A 15545-nucleotide genomic window follows, 5' to 3' on the forward strand; every position below is an offset into this window, starting at 1 on the left:
TCCTGCTGCTTTATGGAGCTGTTTATTTTGGTGCTTCTTTTTGCATTGCGTTTCAATGATGAAATCAAAGCTTTGACCCTGTGGAGGCACAGGCACTCGCTTTTCTGTAGGTGCTCTTGTCCTGAGGCCTTTGGGAGGTTTTCTTTTGCCTGAGATCCTGCATGGGGTGTTCTGCTCAGAAAGTGCAGGAAAAAAGTCAACTGTTTAAAAAAAAAAATGTAAAATTTATAGGAATCTAAAGTGTGGTTATAAACCTGCTGACAGTAAATGTGATCTCAGGGACAAAATACTCATGGATGCATTAAGGAATTTATTCATCACTGCTGAACTTCTGCATTTTACACAGAACACAGGGGCTGAGGGTTCCCATCCTCGTGTGTGTCCTTGTCACACATGGGTGGCAAACTGCTGCACAGCCTTGTGTGATTGGAGAAGCACTTAGTGAGATGCTCAAACTGCTAAATCATTTAAAAATAGGAAAGCACACCAAAACTGAAGCGAAGCCAGAATTAGTCCCTTTCAAGTTTCCATCTGACAGCCAGTGGTGGTTTTTTTCCCCCACTTCAATTTGTGCTGTGTTTTAATGGGGTTGACTTGAGTTCTCTTCACCATCCTGGCAAGGAGGAGCTGGGTAGGTTTTGGGAAGCTGGGAGTGAAGCATCAGTGTGGAGAGACCCTGGAATTCCTCACAGTGTTTCTGGCTGTTGTTTTGTGCATTTCTTGCAGCAGTTATGGGGTTTAATCCCATGCTGGAATTAACGTGGTGACCAATCCTGCCTGTTTGATGAGTGCTCTGTGCCACAGAAGGGCTTGTTTGGTTTGAACAGGGCAGACCTGGAGTGAGGCTTAATCTCAGTCAACAAATGCTTATCTTTGCTTAAAAATATGACAAATGTATCATGCCATCACCCCTCTGACTGTGGAACTTACTCTTAGCAAATGTAACTGATTTCAGAGCGAGAGCTGTGTTTGTGTTGGCCGGTGCGGGGATCCCTGGGAGAGCTGAGATAAGGATATCAGTTTAATCCCCCCTTATTCAATCCAAGCTGTGAACCAAAGGGGAGCAGGTTTGAAGGTGGGTGTGCAGCCACTTCCCACCATCTGGTGTCCTTCTGCTGGCTGTGCCCAGGGACCAGCATTCCCAGAAGTGTGAGCTGCATGGGAGATGATCTGCAGCTCACCACAATCAGGCTGCTCTGTGCCTTCCCCAGGAAGGCTATGCCTTTGGATACCTAACAGGCACTGTCTGTGTGGCTTATGGATATAGGAAATGAGGAGATCTCAGTGGGGTTTGCCAGCTCCCTCTGCTAGAATGGTCACCATGGTGGTGGTGATGGCGAGAGCCACTGGATGCTCTGGAATGATGTTTTTGCACAGGTGGGGTCAGGTGTGCTGGAAAACGGGGTCCCAGGCTCTGCCATGTGTCAGGAGCTCCCCCCAGAGACCTGTGGGTTACACTGATCCCATCTCCAACCCTTTCCCTGTTGGCTTTAGGATCCCAAGAGTCTTCAGGCAGGATTTTCTTGTCCCAGCTGTAAATCCACCCCCAGTCCAAGTTAGCAGCATCACATTGAGCAAAGCTGCTGCCCCAGAGATGCCGTGGCTGAGGAGGCTGCACAGCCAGCCAGGCTTTGCTTGCAGCCACAGGGGCAGAGGCTTTGCAAGTTATTTTCTAATAATGCAGATGGGTTTGGGAGAGGAGCCCCGAGGTTTGCACGTTGCTATTCTGGGAGGGGCACAGAGGCTTGGCTGCAGAGCCAGCAAAGGAAGACTGGGCCCTTCCCTGCTGCTTGGACACCTCTGGAAAACTTCTCACCCATCACAAAATGATGAGCACAGTCAGGCTGGGATGGCTTGGAAATCTTGGCATCAACAGGGGCTTTGTTCTCTTTATCCTGGGCTTTCATGGCATGAAAGCAGGAGATCCTCTGCTGTGGAGTCTGTATCTGAAACCACAGGACCAAAACAGGTAAGAGGAGATATCACTGACCCCTATAGATAAAGGTTTTGAGCACACAGAGATGAAGAGGCTCGGCCAGAGTCCTGTGTGAAGAGCACGCAGAGCCAGAAGAGGTATCTGACACCTCAGCCCCTGTCCTGTGGTGTGGCATAAAACTCTTCTCTGGTCTGGAGCCTGGCCTCCTGCAGATCCATCACCTCAAACCAGAGGTGGATTCCTGTATAATACAATGGAGAGGAAGCTACAAAGTCCATGTTGTTTTCTAGGCAGGAGTGATAATGACAGGGAGCATTAGGAATGGCCCAGACAATGCTCATCCACTTCATGGATCCTGCATTCATAGGTCTGAAAGTGTAAAATAGGACTTTCATTACCTTATTTTCACACTTGCTCCTTAGTCAGCTGCAGAGTATCCATTAAGACACAATCAGTGAAGGAAAAATTCCATCACTTCCACCTTAGCAGAGCTCAAGGAGGTCTGAAGGTTCCACGAGGAACTGTGTCTCTGATGGATCAGCTATGAGTAATTTATTCCATACCCAGCAGATGAAAAAAATGTGCTGGGACTTTGGTTCTGAGTGGTGCATCCAGAACTTGCCCCAGCCTGGAGCCCTGTGCTGTTTTCCACAGTCAGTGTTTTTCATCCACTGCCTCCTGCTCGTGCCTGGATTCCGTGTTTTACACAAGAACTGCAGGATCCCACTGATCCCTTGAGTTCTCCCAGAACTCTGCTTTGGCCTTGTGGAGAGCTGCTCTGAGCCCATGTGCTGAGCAATGGCAGTGGAGTTAATGGATCCGTGTCCAAGAGAGGCATTGCAGAATCCCAGAATTCTTTGGAATGGAAGGGACCTTTAAAGGGCTTGTGGTCCAACCCCCTGCAATGAGCAGGGACATAAAATCTCAGAATTTTAGAATGGTTTGGGTTGGAAGGGGCCTTGAAGCTCATCTCATTCCAGCTCCCTGCCATGGCAGGGACACCTTCCACTTTCCCGGGCTGCTCCAAGCCCTGTCCAACCTGGCCTGGAACACTTCCAGGGATGGGGAATCACTCCCAGCCCCAGAGTTGTGTTGCAGACCACAAGGGCTGCCTGGACCTTTTGCTCATCACCAGTAGGGTTTCATCCTAGGAAGGACCTGTGATGAGCTGCCCATTACAAGACACCAGGATGCCAAGGAAATCCTTATCCAAAGCCAGCCCTGTGCTTTGGACCTGTCCATGTGCTCCAGGCATGGCTGTATCTCAAGGTGCTTTACACCATCAGCATTTCTTCCAGTCTTCATTCAGGTGTTGGCTCAGAGTTTATTTATAGATGCAGATTTTCCTTTCTGCTTTTGGTCTGATTCTCCCTTTTCCTGGGGATCACAGAGTACAGATCCAGGGAGACCACACAGCTCCCAGAGGAGATGTTGGCTTCCAGTTCTAGCAGACTATGGATGGAAAATGTTGAAGTTAGTCTGTATTCACAGTGGAAAAAAAGGAAAAAGGTCTGTGCTGATTGTCTCCAAAAGTCCACCTAGTGCTGTGGGAGAAGGCAGGAACACAGCAGGCCTATAACAAAGTTTTTCTGCAGCACCCATCACACTCCAGCTATTTACAGGTCAGAGCTTCCAGATGCAAAATCAGGGTCACTGTATTTAACAGGCCACTGTGAACTTTACATCCAGTAATTTACAGAATTGCTTTATAAGTTCTATAATCTTTTTCCTCAGTGTAATCCTGTGCCAGAGATTCCCACACTTTGTTTATCCATTCATTTTGAACTGTTGCCTTTTATTGCTTTGAAGCCATCACCTAAAAGTTCATCTTCATGCCCCACAGTTCTTTTGGACACAGTGGAGTCCCACAGGCAAAGAGCAAGTGGTTTTCCAAGTAATCCACCTGTTCCTTCAGAAATATGAGATTATATGTTACAAATTGATCTCCTGATGCAGACTGTACTGTTTTACATTTCAGATTTGAGGGAAGATGGTGACAAATCTGCATTGCTGTTCTTGGCTTTGTGGGTTTTCTCTGGGCTGTAATGCACACCTGCTATTTAGTACTGGAATCAGTGAAATCCTTCATGCCAAAATTAGCTCAGAAATGCCAAATTGATTTTACACCTCACTGGGGGAGCCTGGGACGGGATGTGCAGGTTGAAGGATGTTCAACAGGGAATTAAATAAATAAAAGCAAACATTCTGCTTGAATGCCACACTAAGCAGTTATCTCCAAAGGAGGAGGACTGGGGAGCTCAGTGAAGAGCCACCCAGGTCCTTTTTTCCCTGATTTTTGGAGCAACCTGGTCTAGTGGAAGGTGTCCCTGCTCATGGCAGGGAGTGGAACAAGATGAACTTTGAGGTACCTTCCAACCCAGACCAGTCTGTGATTCTCTGAAAACACTTCTCTGGGCTGACAGAAGCTCTTTGTGGAGCAGGGAGTAAAGGGGTGAGGCTGTGGGTTGGGGCTGGTGGAAGCAGCACAGCCCCACCATTGCTCCGCTGGCTGAGCCCTGGTCTGCCCTGGGGCACCCCACGCTGCTGGGCTGGTCCTGGGGGAGTTTCTTGCTGTTGTTCTACATCAAAGAGGAAAAACAGGGCCTTATTCCATCACTGGATGTCTGAGGAGAAGGGCTCCAACCCCACATGGCACCTCCTGCTCCTCACCACAGGAACCCTCATCCTCAGCCTTCACCTCATGGATGTCCCTGGCAGAGGCACCAAGCAAGACATCCTGTGGAACATCCTGATCCTTCCCATTTCTGGGCTCAGAGCACCAGAAACAGGTATTTCTAGGTGTCACTTGAAGAGATTGAATGTGTACAGCTTGAGGAGTCACTGTTTTGGTGTTTAAAAGGATTAAAAATAATCACTGGCCGTGTTCCTTGAAAGACAGTTTGTAGAGTTGGACAGTTTCCCAGTAAGAGGCAGTCCCCAAGGATCATTTGCAAAGATAATATTTTTAATTTGATTAACCAATGGTAGCAGTGAGCAGGACTCGCATGTGCCTCAGTAGCAGGATGGGATCTGGGAGCAAAATTTGGTGGTAGAAGCAATGAAATGTGGTGAGAAGGGTTCCACAGAGAGCTGAGCAGCTCTCTTGGATATGGCAGAAAACAAAGACCTGGGGGCTTTGCTGGTCAGAAAACAACTCAAGAGAGCCCAAATTACACCTGGGATGGATGAAGTAAGGATTTTCCCCTAGAGCTGCCCAGGGCAGGGCTAAATGCTGACTGGTTTTCTGATCCCTGCATTCATGGGGAGTTGTTTCAGACCTTACTGGGCTGGTATCAGGATCAAACAACCTTCGGGAGCAGCCTGGTCAGGTTCTGCCAGGAAAATGGGAGGCTGGAGGGGAATTCTGTGTGTGTCTTGGGGTAAATACCAATGAGAGGGAAGGGCTGCTCATCTCTGAGTAGGAACAGGAAAGAAAAATCCAGTTATCAGAAATGAGATCCCAGATGGGCAAATTCAACAGGGTTGAAAATCTGTCCCTGTTTGGAGGTGGCTCCTCTTTACCAATGGGAAAGCAAAATGTTGTTCTCAGGAGAGCAGAGGGCAGCTCTGCCCTGCTGGGGGTCTCTGCAGCTTTGGGCACAGGATGTCAGGGGAGCACCTCGGCCCAAAGTCATCAGGGACCACCTGCAATCCCAGGTTTCACTGTGGATCTCACCAGCCACGCTCAGAAGAGAAGCAACTGTAGACAAAGTTGTTCATCATCATCAGAATGGGGTCAAAATTCCCTTTCCCGGTTTGATGGGTGGTTGAGGGGACATGGGAAGGGGCATTTGCTGTCTCCAGCCAGTCAGAGATTTGGAAGTGGCTTATGGGGGGAAAAGGAGGGTGGGGTGCCCTGCTGTGACTCCCTTGGGTGCTGGAAATTCCCCTTCCTGTGGGATGAATAGCTGGCTCATGATAGCAACATGGCTGCTGGGGCAGCACAGCCTCAGGATGGGAGAGAGGAGGGCTGGGTTTTCTTCCCACCTCATCTGTGTGGTCCAGGGTGGGTCAGTGAATGGCCTCGTGCCTCAGTTTCCCCCCTCACAAGCCAGCAATGCACTCATCCTGCTGACAGTCCCAGCCATAAATATTATCTCACAAGCAGCTGCTCTTGAAAAAAAAAAAAAATTAAAAAAGTCTTTTATTGCTTCCCGTTAAGCTGATGACTGTTAATGAGGAGAATTAAATTCACTGCCCTGTTGCCATTAGACAAAAATGTGCTCCATCTCCATCCCAAAACCCCATTGTAAATAGCTGTGGAGGAGTGGGATAAACATTGTCCTTCCCAGGGCAGGGCCCAGCAGCAGCAATGAGCAAACACAGGTGTGGAAGATTTGTAAGCTTTAAGAGAGATTGGGGATATTTGGGAATCAAATCTGGTTTTGGTTAGGAGCATCTTCTGTGGAAAAAAGTCCCAAACCAGCACGGACAGACCCTGGGGCTGATGACGGCTGCCTGCAGCTGCAGGCTGGATGTGGCACCTGGGAACGGGGTGGTGGCAGCATCCCAGCAGCCAGGGGACACCCAGGGGACACCCAGGGGACAACCAGGGGACAGCCATCCTGACACTGCTCCCACATCCCATCGTTTTGCCACGTGGCATCCCCAGATCCCTGCTTGGTCCAAAGCCCCGTGTGGGGCAACCCTTCTGTAGCAGGACAGCTCCTCTTGGATTGGTGCTGCTCAGTTGGTGACTGGGGCTAAGCTGGTGCTTTCATGGTTTTCCTTTCTGTCTCTCCCCTTTCCTTTGGAAGGTGAAGGTTTTATGTGGTTGGAAGGTGTTAATGCTCCCAGAAAAGCAGGTGAAACACAAATGGATATTTTCTGGTTTTGGGGGCAGATGTGGTTGGTTTGGGTGGGTCTGATCCAGAGTGATGATTTAAAGTATTTTCTGTTGGAATGTGTCATTTGTGCAGCAAAATGGGACATCCAGGAGAGCCACCTGTGCTTTGGGGGCCAGGTCCTTCCCTCCCTTCTCTCAGCCCTGCTCTGACACTATAGCAGGGGTTTGTCTCTACTGCAGGTAACTTTTCCTGAAGCGTCCTTGACACCAAGCTCAGCCCAGCCAGCGATTAAAACCACCCAGATGAGATTGTGGGACAGAGTTTTTCCATCCTACAGGAATGCAGAGATGGGACAGTTTCTGATTCCTGCATTCATGGGGAGTTGTTTCAGACCTTACTGGACTGGTATCAGGATCAAACAACCTCAGGGAGCAGAGATGGGTCAGTTTGCCCTGCATCCACCCTGATGAGCCGTGTTTGTCCCTGCCACTTTGCAAAGCAGAGGACAACAGGATGTTTTGCACAGAGCCCATGGCATCCTGCACACATCCGCTGCTCTCCGTTTATCTTGTTCTGGACAGCCTCCTTCAGACTCAGCAAAACCAGGAGCAGGGATGGACTAAGCATTTCCTGACCTTGCTCTCGTGTGAGGACACAGGTCTCTTCCCTTTGCTCCCTGGAAGGGGCACAGCCAGGCCAAGCAAGTGCAAGAATCTTTCACAAAAATGCTGCTGAATTTTCTTCCATCCCTGCCTTGGAGGAGCCAGCACTTGGTGGGCAAATTTGCCATGAGAAGCTGGTGGGACTCCATCATTCCAGTGTTCCCTGAGGCTTGTGGATGACAGGAGCCATCTCCCATCTGCTGGGAGCTCAGGGTGAGGAGCATCTCCAGATTCTGGGGCTTCTGCCCTGCTTTGGAGTTCACCACCTCTGGCAGGCACAGAACAGGGGGGCCAAGGAGAGGATGTCCCACAGAGCTGTCCCTGTCTCCAGGACTGTGTGTTTGAAATCTGTCCCTCAATATTCCAACCTCCAAACCCTCTGCTGTCTTGACAGGAAAGGACTTCCCCCAAGAGCAAGAAGAAAGTGGAGCCTCACAAAGCCCCAGTGATGCCCAAGGCTCCAAGCCCTGTTTGCAGCCTGGGGCTGAACCTCTCCAAAATTACTGGCAAGGTCTCCATCCACAGCTCCTGCACCTGCAGGTGAAAGGCTGTGTCACCTCAGGGCTGCAACAGCTCCAAAAGTCCCCACTGCTGCTCCTGGGATCTCACCAGGCTTTGGCTCAGGTGTCCCAGGGAGATTGTGGCTGGCTGGGAGGAGATGTGGAATCTCCTGGATCAGTGGTGGGGCTGCTCTCCATGGTGAACACCTGCACGTCTTGGCAGAACGGGCCCTGCGGCCTGGCACAACTCTCTGCTGAATATTTTGGCTGGATCCATGAACTTGTGTGGCTTTTGTGGCATGGAAACTGCTATAATTTATGCTGAATACAGCCCCATATATTAAGCTGACAGTTCCAGAGCATTATAACATCACTTAGTCCTTTGAAAACAATTTCAAGCCACAGAGTAATTGTTTAATGATCAGTAGAAGAATCCCACATTAAGCCCACAAATAAGGGGGGAAAAAAAAATCTAAAAGATACCCCCAGCCTCCAGCAACTTGGAACCCAAGATCTGTCACACCTGTGACACACCAGTGGCTTGGAATTGCAAAGGAAGTGCTGGCTCCTGGGGAAACTGCAGTGTGAGGTCCCAGCATCCCAGCCCAGGGATGAGGCTGGGTGCAAGTTGAGGAAGATGCATTTGGAGATGAGATTGAGGAGTGAACAGCCTGGATGGCTTCAGCTGATTCATTCTCTCCATTCACCTTGTGCTGTGAGGATTCACCCTGCCCCAGTGCTCAAAAGTGCTCTTCAGCTTCCACAAATCCAGAGAAAATATTGTTAGTGCCGCAGCAGCCTGAGGATGCCCCAGGAAGCCAACAGGGATCCAGGTATTTTCTCTCAGAGCCTCTTGAATGCATCTGGGGAGATGGCATTTTTTCCCAGGGGAAGATCCTAAGTTTCCTGAGGCAGTTTCCTATGCATCCAAGCAAGGAGAAGACTCAGGAGCATGGATAACCTGTAGGGACCTGCTGGGTATCCATCTTTATGGTGTGGGTACCTTTCTGCTGCTTTGAATCTCCTTGCAAGATCTGGGCTCAGTTTTGGGCCCCTCATGACAACATGGAGGGGCTGGAGTGTGCCCAGACAAGGGAACAGAGCTGGGGAAGAGCCTGGAGCACCAGGACGGAGCTGGGCAGGGGCTCAGCCTGGAGCAAAGGAGGCTCAGGGGGCCCTTGTGGCTCTGCACAACTCCTGACAGGAGGGGACAGGGACAGGAGGAGAGGGAATGGCCTCAGGCTGGGCCAGGGGAGGTTTAGATTGGATAGTGGGGAAAATTTCTTCATGGAAAAGGTTGTCCAGCCCCGGCGCAGCTGCCCAGGAGTTCCCTTCTCTGGAGGGATTTTAAAGCCACGTGCATGTGGCACTTGGGGACATGGCTGTGCAGTGGCTTTGGCAGTGCTGGGGGAATGGCTGGACTTGATCTTAGGAGTCTTTTCCAGCCTGAATGATTCTGAGTTCTCCCCAGAGAACCCTGCCCAAGCTCTGAGAACCCTGAAGGTGTCACCTCCCATCCCACAGCTCAGCCCCACTGTCCCTCCCTCCTGTGCTTTATTTTCCTGCCCTTTTCCAGAGCTGCTGCAGGTCCTGCTTTCCCTGCTCTGTTTTTATCTGTGCTGGTAGCAGCCATCCCCACCACGCAGGATTTATTTACATTGAAGGGTAAGTGGGAGGCTGTAATTGGGATGGGATTTGAAGAGGTCAGGAGGAGCCTGTGCAGGAAAAGTGCAAATGAGGGAGGGCTGGGAGTTTGCTCAGTCGTTAGGCACAGATCATTCCAGCTTCCACTCACTGCCATTAGCTGGGGGTGAACGTGCTGTCCAGGGACATGTGTATATACATTAATGGGGTTTTTTAAACAGACCATCAGTAATGAGCTGTTAATGTTTTCCAAGTGGTCTTTCTGATTTCCATGCTCTGATTTCCTTCGGCTGCGCTTCGGAATTCCAGATCCCTTGTTCCCTGTGCAGGATGCAGATCCCTTGGTCCTTGTGCAGGAGTGGAAATCCCTCAGTCCCTGTGCAGGAGTGGAGATCCCTTGTTCCCCGTGCAGGAGTGCAGATCCCTTGGTCCTTGAGCAGGAGTGCAGATCCCTTCAGACATGGATTCTTACACCTTTCCATGCTCCAGGTCCCTGCTCAGGCCTCCTCAGGCTCCGTCCCTGCCCGTCTCAGTCCCTCCAGCCCTGCCACAAGCCCCAGCCCAGTCCCACACACACAGGTTGGGTTGGTGTGACCGGTGTGAGCTCAGCCAGGAGGAAGGTGTAGGATGAAAATCCAAGGAATTGCCTTTCCAGGAAACCTGGTTCAGTCACAAGCTGCAAGCTCGTGGCTCGTGGCCTCAGGCGCACTCAGGAAAACAAGAGCTGAGTTCCTACACCCCCTTTCCTCCACCCCCGGCTCATCTCTGGGGCACCCTTGGGAAGCCACTTGAAGAATCAGTAATTGAGGAAACTGATGCAAACGTGATGTCCCAAAAGGTTGTGTGGGAAGCAGATTTGGGAGGGATGCTCAGATAAGTGGAATTTTTGCTTTTTGTGCCTTTCTTGAGCAACATCATCAGACCGAAGGGTTTCCTGTTTATTTATTCAGCGCTCACTGCTGTATTACACACTTAGGAAATCACAAACCCCATTGTTCTGAGGACAGGTGAGGTGGAAATAAAGGCTGCTATTTAGGCTGGGGCATTTTGGCTGGTGCTGAGCATCTTGTCTTGTGACTGTTCCCATGCATCAGCGAAGTGAGCACAAACACACCCTGCAAACATCTGGAAGGAAGATGCCTCAGCTGTGCTGAGCAGGACCAGCAACAAAAACAACACAGAGCAGCCCCAGAGCTGCTCTGCTCGGGGCCAGGTAGCAGAGAGGCCCCTAGAGTGGGCTCTGGGGTGATCTGTGGCACCAGGCAGATGTAGAAAAGGCTTTGTACCACCCTTGGTCTGCGTTTGGCCAGTGTGGAGAGGCTGTAGTAAAGCTGGGGAGCTGGAGTGGACGGTGCTGTGCAAACCCGGCCGGATCCCAGCGTGTCATCCGCATCTGTTCCCCCCAGGGACGTTTGCATCCAACTGTTCTCCCAAACCAGCCCACCACACAGCCTCCTCTCGCTGCAAAAATGTGCTCAGATGACTTAACTTGATGACTTTGCTGAGTTGAACGGTGTCCAGCAGCTCAGTCATGTGTTTGGAGAGGGAAGAGCTTTCCAGGGGAAGCTGTTTGCCCATGGAACCCAAACAACTTTCCCTTGCTGATGGGGGTACAGGAAAGTCTGAGTGCCCTGGGCAGGGTACCCATGGCTTCATCCCTATGGAGCTTGGCAAGGGAAGCAAAATCCAGCAATTCAGCTCTTTCCCACATTTCCCAGCTGCTGGGCAAGCAGCAGTGGGAAGCTGTGGCAAGTCAAGAAGGACTTGCAGGAACTCTTTGCAGAGCCTGCACTTGGCTGTCGCCCAGTGATGCCAACAGGGCTGGGCTCAGAATGTCTGGGAATTCTTCCCTTCCTCAGCAGTGATGGGATTCCTCTGTCTCTCCCTGGTGGATCACAACTGGTGATGCTTGGCAGGACAAGGGGTGATGGTTTTAAACTGAAAATAGACAGGTTCAGGCTGGATACAAGGAAGAAATTATTTAGGATGAGGGCAGTGAGGCCCTGGCACAGGGTGCCCAGAGCAGCTGTGGCTGCCCCTGGATCCCTGGAAATGCCCAAGGCCAGGTTGGACAGGGCTTGGAGCATCCTAGGATGGTGGAAGTTGTCCCTGCCATGGCAGGGGGTGGAAAAGGTGCCCTTTAAAGGTCCCTTCCAACCCAGACCATCCCATGAGTCTCTTGTTTGTCTGAGGAAATAAGGAGTAGGTGGGCTGGTTCAGTGTCCTGGGGCTGGGAAGGATGAAATCCTTCAGGATCTGGAAATATGTAACTACAAATGCTGCATTTTACTGTTCCAGCTTCACCTAATTGCTGTGAGCTCCATGGGATTGTGGACAAGGATGTTGTTTCACCCCTGCTCATGTGGGGCCCAAAAGTAACAGATTCACTTACAGTTTTGGTAACTGCATTTTTTTTTTCCATTAAAGATGGGATTTGGTCAAAGAAAAAGGGTGAAATCCCCATTTTTTTGTCTCCTGAAATTCTAGGAAGCCTGATTTATTTCAGTGCAAAATTTAAAAATTGCATTTTCTGAAATAAACCTTCTGAAATTTATTTTAACTTAATTTGATTATTTTTTCATTTAATTTTATTAATTTAGTTTCATGTTAGTTTCATTAAAGTGTTAATTCTGATACAGAAATTACCCCAAACTTTTCATTTTACATTCTTTGTGATAATTTAATTTATTTTTTTAAATTCTAATGAAATATCCAAACAGGTGTCATGATATTAGAGATGACCAATGGACAGAAATTCTGAATTTTATTCAACCCCACCTGATTGTTTGAGCCTTTTTAAAATACTCAGCAAAAGTGCAAAACTGCTGTTACAGGGCTCCAGGTAAGAACAGACAGATCAGTTGCTCTTTTTGCCATTTTCTTTTGATCAAAGCTATAAGACTGTTTAATACAAAAGAAAATTTAAACATGGGGTTTTTTTTTCATCTTCTTTTTTTATTTTTCTGTGTCTTGCCATAGGTTCTACTTTTTAAGAACGGAAGCAATTGCATACAACAAAAAATAATAATAATAACAGCAATGACAAGAAGTTAATACTAATAATAGTAATAATGCTAATAATATTCCCCACAACTGCAGCACTAAAAAAACCCATTATTTTTACTTTTGGGATAGTCTTGTCTAAACTATTTTATTCTGGGAACATATGTGTATGTTTATATTCATTATCTTTATTTATTTTGCTATTTACTTATAATTATTTCTATAAATACATTATAGAGATGTATTTATTTACATTATATATTTATTTTTATATTGTGGCATTTTTTACCTGATTTTTAGCTAATACCCAGCCATGGGTCCCAGCAGAGGTGCAGGTTTCCCAATCACTGCAGTGAAGGATCATCCTGGACAATCCCACCTCTTTCCATCTTGTCATTTCACCAGCTCAATGTGCTGGAAAGAGAGGGGAAAAAAAAGGTAAATAAAATTCCCATCCCACGATGCAAAGGTTGTTTTATCTCACGGGGAGGTTGAATGACGCCTCACAATTGCTGGGAGATTTCTGGGTCTGGAATTGTGCTCGGCTCCTGCTGTGTCCATGATGTGGAGGTTGTGGAAGCACCACCTGTGAGGGAACCCCTGGAGATGAGTGTGATCTCTGGGGCAAAATGGAAAACCCCACATCCCACAGGAGGTGGGTTTGGCTGTGGTGTTGCCAGGGAGCCAATTGTTGTCCCCCCTGGCCAAACTCAAACCTGTGGAGTGACACTCTAGTGCTGCATCAGGTAGAGAGTGGTGGGGACAGACTGCATGGTCCAGCTGCCTCTGATTCTCAGGGGCCTTTGTGTGTCAGAGGACTGGGAGGGGGTCATCCACAGACCTCTTTCAAAGCAGGAGATCTTGGAAGAGCCACATGGTTGCCTCCATGCCACAAGCTCTCCCCACAAGCCCAGCCCTGCTCCTTTGGGAGGCCCAGATTCCTTCAGGGTGGAAAGGCAGTGGGATAACCCAGAGCCACCCTGGTGCCTGGGACAGCACCGTGGGACCCAGCTGGGTCAGAAAATGGATCTTTGACCTTGTCCCAGCAGGGTGACCTCACTGCCAGGCTGAGCATGGATCCCATGGCTCAGGTGCAGTCCCGTTGCCACTGGGGGCATTGGCACTGCCATCCACCCAGCCAAGGCCTGCTGATGTCCTTCAATATTCTACTGCCAAAAGCATCCCTGTGAGAGAATGGATGCTGTGTTGAACCCTGACCCATTTGCTGGATATTTGCAGCACTTTAACCAACTTAACCTGACCACAAGCCCGCAGCACTCACCAAATTAAAGAAAAAAGTCTTCTAGCTATTTTTTTCTTTTGCACTTTCCTACATCTCCTTTTCTCTGCTTTTTTCCACATAGTTTTGTGCAGCTCTGCCTAAGAGGGAGGCAATGACAGCTGCCTCACACTGTGCACAGGAAAGTTCTCATCATTCCTGCCAAACTTTTCCTTGCTGCTCCTGTGTCTTCTTCTGCATCCAACTGCTGCCTTCAATGTGGTGCTTGACAAGGTCACAGAGTTCTCTTTTGCAACAGGGTGAAATAGGTATTCCAGTAAATATTTGTGGAACAGGGTGACTCTGTTTGAGCAGAGGGGTGAGGAAAGCCAGCAGAAGGGTGTGAGGATGCCAGAGCAGGCTCTGCTAGATGTGGATTCAGGCAGAAACCTCACCTGCTGTGAGGGAACTCAGTGCTCTGCTCAGCCCTGCCTGAAATAACCTGGGTGTCTGCAGACCACAGGGACTGACAAGTGACAGAATCACATTTATGTTTAGGCAACAGCTGTTTCAAAACCCCATGGTAAATAATCCTGCTGAGCCCTTTCCCAAGGCTCTGCATCCCTGGGGGCTCTCTGTGTGCTGCTGCACAGCGTCCCTGCAGTGCTCATGGCTCCTGTCCTGCCTGGGGGCTGTGGATGGGCAGTGCCCAGGGCCAGGCGTGCTGTGACCTGCCCACCCCGAGGAGCTGCACCGTTTGTGTTGGTCTGGAGCAGCTGGGGATGCTCTGGGGACTGGACTGCAGGAGCTGAATCCACTGTGACAGTGACAGGACCTGAGGGAACAGCTGGAGCAGGTTTAGGTTGGAGATGAGGAAATTTTCTTATCCCAGAGTGTGCTGGGCACTGCCCAGGCTCCTCAGGGAACATTCCCAAGGCTGCCAGAGCTCCAGGAAATCATTTGGACACCACTCCCAGGGATGCCCAGGGTGGGATCGTTGGGGTGTCTGTGCAGGGCAGGATCTGCACTGGATGATCCCTGTGGGTCCCTTCCAGCTCAGGATATTCTATGAAAAGAAGCTGAGGGTCTGTAACACTGAGAGGAAGATGTTGGCTGTGATTTTATAAAAGCTTTAAAGAGCTGTAGGGTTTTGTGGAGCACAGCTCTCTGCAGTCTCTGATCCTGCTTGCAGTCAATGATAATATTTTCACCTCGCTCAGAGGAGCTGTTCCCAGGGGAGGCACTGCCAAGCCCTGCCTGAGGGCAATGACATCTCAGCTCCCAGTTGCCTCCTCCACCTTCAAACACTACAGACCTCCCCAGCCATCATTCTCTCATTCCTAAATTCTTGATAAATGGACTCTTTCAACCAAGTAATTCCCAAGCACTCCCCTGCAAGCCAAGACAATTATAGATGTAAATATAATATGCACCAGGTTTGGCACCTCTGAGAAATCCAGAGGTGCAGGGTTTTGGGTTTTTTTTTTTTTTTCTTTTTTTTCCTTGTTCTTTAAAAAAACCCCAAAACTTCAGATGTTTCACCATGATGTCTTGGTGGAGCTTCAGTGAGAGGAGAGGTGCCTTTCTCTGAGGAAAGGAGTGAGTTTCTGGTTTGGCTGGTTACCCCAGGACTTCACACCTTGTTTGTGAGATGCAGCTGGAGGCATTTGGTTTGGGGCCGGGTGAGGATATTGGAAATGCCTGAAATACATATTTGACTAGATGCATAGCCAGGAGCAGGAGATGAGATAAGCTCTATGGTTTTGCATAATACAGGTGAAACCTTTGTTGCCT

This window comes from Molothrus aeneus, chromosome 6 (genome assembly GCF_037042795.1).
Source record: "Molothrus aeneus isolate 106 chromosome 6, BPBGC_Maene_1.0, whole genome shotgun sequence".
Taxonomy (NCBI): Eukaryota; Metazoa; Chordata; class Aves; order Passeriformes; family Icteridae; genus Molothrus; species Molothrus aeneus.